Raw genomic sequence first — 6,000 nt, 5'->3', positions numbered from 1 at the left:
TACAGTATGGGAGACTAGACAATTAATTAGCTCTATGTCAAAATTATCCAGTTTACATTTTCTGAAGAAAGAAAACAGGATTCTTGAAGCACTGAGGAAAATAGACATTTTATATTGAAAATCTACAGTATTCCTAATACTTCCTATATAATTATCTGCTTGGTGCATTATTCTGAAAATATTTGATCCAGTAGACATCCCCCATTGTCTTGGGTGCCCACCTTGGTCACTTGGCAATGTGTGCTCAAAGAAAGAAGGTTAATTTTACCAAGATATCAAAACATTACTCAGGAGTACTGGGGTACCAAAAACGAGACCCTTCCCTCAACAAATGTATAACAATTGTGACACACTTGATGAGTTATAATCAATTCCAACTTAAGTCTCAGAAATTTGTCGGTAATAATGAAGTACCAAAATTTACAAGTGATACATTTAAAATTAATTAGATTCAGGTTATCTCTGTAATAGCATCACTTTGAAAGAATATATGTACATTCCAATATGCTTTCTGGGGTAAGAAAGGGAAGTTTATGGATAGCTACCAGAGACTGACATTATTTCGTGAGTGTACCCATGGAAATGTGTCACAAGCAATAGATGTGAGCAACATCTGTCTTCTCCACAGGAGTGGAGAATATTAGAGCTAAAGCATGTCTTACAGTGTACATTATTTGTCTATTTCACCAAGCCATCATTTCCCCTTCTTGTGGTAATATCATCTTTATTTGAAATCAGGCAGAGCAGGACAAGGGGGAACAAGCAATATGTTCAAGGAAGTCTCTGAGGCAGCCTCCACAGAGAAGCAGAAGGAATTGGAAGATAAAGTGACGAGTCCAGAGAAAGCTGAAAAAGTAAAATTAATAGCAAGGGATCCTCATCTGGGACAAAAGCCTAGAGGTTCAGATTTTTTAAGAAAATGTTTGCAGAAAGGGAAAAAATACTTCAATTCTGGGGATTACAACATGGCAAAAATGAAGAACAAGCAACTTCCTATTGCAGTTCCAGATAAGACAGAGATCACTGGCAACCACAAGCCTACTCCACAGGATCTTTCTCAACGAAAGCCTTGCCTTGTTGCCAGCAAGCTGACTGGCTGATTAAAAGAGCTGAACTGCGTGAATCTTCTAATTTCCTTTATTTCTGTGCTGTTCAATCTATTCAGAAACATAGGTCTCCCATTATTTCTCCTTAATATGTTACTTCTCCACTTTTAGTTTAACAATGCACTGATGAAAAGAACATGTTAGTGTGCAATATAATCTGCTTGAAAATGATTGTATGTATTGTTGTTCAGTTGCTAAAGCATGTCCAACTCTTTGGAACCCCATGGACTGCAGCACGCCTGGCTTCCCTGTCCTTTACTATCTCCCAGAGTTTGCTCAAATTCATGGCCATTGAGCGGGTGATGCTATCTAACCATCTCATCTACTGTCGCCCTCTTCTCCTTTTGCCTGCAATCTTTCCCAGCATGAGGTCTTTTCCACTGACGTGGCTTTTTGCATCATGTGGCCAAAGTATTGGAGCTTCAGCAACAGTATTCAGGGTTGATTTCCTTTAGGATTGACTGGTTTGATCTCCATGCAGTCCAAGGGACTCTCAAGAGTCTTGCTGTTGTCTAAGTCATATCTGGCTCTCTGCCACCCCATAGACTGGAATACAGCCCCACCCATCAATAGATAGGCTGCCTAGTCATATTAGCTCACATGCTTAGTCGCTCAGTCGTGTCCAACTCTTTGTGACCCCATGGACTAAAAAAATATTTTTTTTTTTAAATAAGATAAAACGGGGACCCACCCCCTACCCCCCCCACACACATTGGGTTAAGAGAAAAGCAACTCCCCCACCAGCTCCAGGGGTGGGTGTAGGACCCAAGGCTAGACTATCAGAACTTTGCATCCTCTGGCTATAGTGACTAGGAAAAAAATATTTGGCTGCAGGAAGTAGCAGGAGGAATTGAACCAAGGGCTACTGAATTGCTATAGAAACTTGACAAAGAATCCCCAGGCCTATCAGTCTATTGCCTTTCTAGGCTCCCAAGTTGTACCACAGCTAAAGCTGAGTAGTCAGTCTCAAGAAAGGGCATTAACTCCATACCTACAGGGGGCTCAGTGGTAAAGAATCTGCCTGCATTGCAGGAGACACAGGTTCAATCCCTGGGTCAGGAAGATCCCCTGGAGAAGGAAATACCCACTTCAGTATTCTTACCTGGAGAATCCCATGGAAAGAGGAGCCTGGTGGGCTATAGTTCACGAGGTTACAAAAGAGTCAGACATGACTTAGCAACTAAACAGTCACCACCACCACCTCTGGTATAGCCATGAAGAATAAGAACAAGCAAGATTATCTAGCAGGAAGAACCAGGGGCCAATAAAGAAGATCCCTAGAGAGAACAAATTTGGTGGTTGCCAATTGGCTGGCCAAGAAACTCACTTCACCACCAGGGAAGGGGGAGTCTTCCTTATTCTAGCCCCGCTGGGTATAATGTATGCTATGGATCAACGATAACTGTTCTATTTTTCATCCATTCTCTCCTTTCCAGAATTAGACTTCCATTGTAGTTATTCTATTTTTCTCCACCATTTTTTAGATATGTTAGATATAGACAAGTTTTGGTTGCCAGACCTCAAGGGGCCATATCCAAACTTGATGAGGAAGACAACATACATCAGTCAAAACTCTTGATCTTGAACCTGAACAAAGGATCCAGATAACATCATAGGTTGTCTCACTGGGGAGGGAAATTTGGTAAGCATTTTTTCAATATAAGCATGAATATTTTTTAACCACAACTACTCACCCCTTACTTCCTTTCTAACAGAATTCTAATCTTGTTTATAGAACTGTTTTCCACAAGGCCATGGCCTAAAATGAAGTCAGAGAGGTAACCTGGGACCATATCATGCTTGTAGGTCACTTAAGAATTTGCATTGTATTCTAAATTCACTAAAATATAAGCTCCATGAGGTCATAGATTTTTGTCACTGTCCTAGAACAGTCTCTGGCATGTTAAATACACGATAGTTTAATGGGAGGGCTTTGTGCAGGGCAGTGATATGACCTGCTGCCCAGAGAAGAGACTACAGGGTACAGAGCGTGTAGCATGGAAGTAGGGAGGTTAGTAAGTCTACCACAGAATCCAGGCGAGAAGTGACAGGGATTCAAACTGTGGGCAGGGGTTGTGGTTGAGGTAGAGAAGTGGCCAAAGCACATTTTGAAGACAGAGACACAGAATTTTCTAATATGGATTGTAAGAGAAACAGAGAAGACAGGAATAACAACAAAAGTTATTAATAAACATGGAGCAATGTTTGATTCAAAATCACATGGCTAGATAATAAAGCTTTAAATAGTTGCTAGAACTTCTCTCCTTGGTTCTTTTTTTAAATTCTAGTAAACAATACATAACATAAAATTTACCATTTTAGCTATTTTTAAGTATACAATTAAGTGGCCTTAAGTAAATTAACAATGTTGTGTAATTATCACCACAATCTATTTCCAGAAATTGTTTTAAAACATAGACTTTTTAGAGCAGTTTTAGGGTCACAGCAAAATTGAGCTAAAAGTACAAAGAGTTCCAGTATTTTCCTTTTCCCAACATACTCATAACCTCCCCTACTTAGAAACTGTTCATCATTCCAAACAGAAAACTTGTACTCTTTAAACAATAACTTAGGATTTTGCTCCCTACTCCCTGATGGCGCAGTGGTAAAGAATCCACCTACCAATGCAGGAGACGTAAGAGACACTGACTCGATCCCTGGGTCAGGGGGAATCTCTGGAGGAGGAAACGGCAACCCACTCCAGTATTCTTGCTTGAAAAATTCCACGGATAGAGGAGCATGGCAGGCAAAGTCACAGAGTCAGACATGACTGAGAGACTGAACGCAGCCAGCCCCTGCCTATACTTTTAGTCTATTTTCTGTTTCTATGAATTAGTCTATTTTTAAATGCCTCCTATAAGGCATTTAATGAATCATTTGTGCTTTTGTGTTTGGCATATTTCACTTATCATGTTTGCACTGTTCTTTCATGTTGTAGTATGTATCAATGGTTCATTTCTTTTTAAGGCTGAATAATATTCCATTGTGTACATATATATACCACATTTTGTCTATTCATCTGTTGATGCATACTTTATTTCTACCTTTTGCTATTGTGAATAATGTCGCTAAGAACATTAGTACACAAGTATCTGAGTCCATGTTTTCAATTTTTTTGATGTATATCTCACAGTAAAATTCCTAGAGTAGAACAATATGGTAATTCTATGTTTTACTTTTTACAACAGTTGCACTTTATGTTTCCACCAACAATGTACCAATTTTTCTACATTGTTCCCACACTTGCTATTTTTTGCTTTTTTGTAATAGCCACCATAATAAGCATAAAGTGGTATTTCATTATTTGATGTGTACTTCTCTAAAGGCTGAAAGTGAAAGTCGCTCAGTTGTGTCTGACTCTTTATAACCCTATGGACTATACAAGTCCATGGAATTTTCCAGGCCAGAATACTGGAATGGGTAGCCTTTCCCTTCTCCAGAGGATCTTCCTAACCCAGGGATCAAACCCAGGTCTCCCACATTGCAGATGGATTCTTTACCAGCTGAGTTGCAAGGGAAGCCCAAGAGTACTGGAGTGGGTAGCCTGTCCCTTCTCCAGGGGATGTTCCCAACCCAGGAATCGAACCAGGGTCTCCTGCATTGCAGGCAGACTCTATCAACTGAGCTATGAGGGAAGCCCTCTCTGAAGTCTGGTGATGAGCATATTTTCATGTGTTTATTGACCATTTGTACATCTTTGGAGAAAAGCTCATTCAAATCCTTTGCCCATTTTTGCAATGGGTTGTTTTCTATTGTTGAGTTGCAGCTCTTTATATATTCTGGATATAATATTTTTAGTCAGATATGTGATTTGCAGACATTTTCTCCTACTTTGTGGGTTGTCTTTTGGCTCTCTTGAGTGATACTTTGATGTACAAAAGTTCTAAATTTTGATGAAGTCAAATTTATTTCATTGTTGTTACTTATATTTGTAGTGTCATGTCTAAGACAAGGTCAGGAAGATTGATTGATTGATTTTTCGATATATAGAAAAGCACTAAAATTATTAACTTGAGATACCTATTCTTTGTAGTTAGCAGTAATTTTTTGACAAGATGTATGCTTGACTATGTGTATTTCCCAGCTAAGAAAATTCATATACATATTTGCTCCTCCCCCTAACTCTTTGGAGCAGTCCCCTTATAGCAACTGAGAGGCTGTTTCCCAGGCTATAGTACTCAGTAAGCTCCCTGAATAAAATGTAACTCACAACTTTCACCTTGTATGTTTTTCCTTAAGTTGTCACAGGAAAGCAGACTTTAGGCTATAAATGCCCAGAAGTGAAGAATCAAATTCCTGAAGTCCATGGACAAACTAAGCTGTATTTTAAAGGTTTTTCAAGAGTATTAGAGCCTGAAAATTCAGCAAGACGGATGTGTACTATAAAAGAATAAAACTGCCCAGTAGTATTATAATATCTGTGCCACTGAAAGTTAATGGGCTGTCTCTTGTAAATTTTCATATCCTCCTCACAACATCTATGAAAGATAATGAGAAATAGAGTATATTATAGCTAAGAGCACTAGGATCTTGGATTCCAAAAGAGCAAGCAGTCAGCCAAATGCAGAGTATGAGACATTCTATTGGACAAATGATCTGGCTTCTCCATGGAATCAATTACAAGAAAAAAAAGTAGGTGTGTGTGGGGAGAGGGCAGGGTGAGGAGGTGACTGTCAACAAATACAGGAGACTTAGGAAATACATGCAATGCATAAAACTGTTTGGATACTAATTTGAGAAAACTAACAGTAAAAAAACACCAGTAAATGATTGGAGAGGTTTTAAAATGGGCTAAATATTAAATGATACTAAGAAATAACTATTAATTTTGTTGGATGTACTAATGGCATGGTGGTTATATTAAAAAATTTCTCACTCAGAGATGTATAATGAA

The 6,000-nt window shown here is 38.9% G+C and overlaps 1 pseudogene; it reads left to right on the top strand.

The window, feature by feature from the left end:
• The first annotated feature begins 487 nt into the window (after positions 1-487).
• LOC104987658 lies at positions 488-1,301 on the top strand (annotated as a pseudogene).
• The last annotated feature ends 4,699 nt before the right edge of the window (positions 1,302-6,000 follow it).

Source organism: Bison bison, unplaced genomic scaffold (genome assembly GCF_000754665.1).
Source record: "Bison bison bison isolate TAMUID 2011002044 unplaced genomic scaffold, Bison_UMD1.0 scf7180017864104, whole genome shotgun sequence".
In the NCBI taxonomy this organism is placed as follows: domain Eukaryota; kingdom Metazoa; phylum Chordata; class Mammalia; order Artiodactyla; family Bovidae; genus Bison; species Bison bison.
The sequence above is the reverse complement of the archived record's forward strand: the minus strand, read 5'-3'. Positions and strand labels throughout refer to the sequence as shown.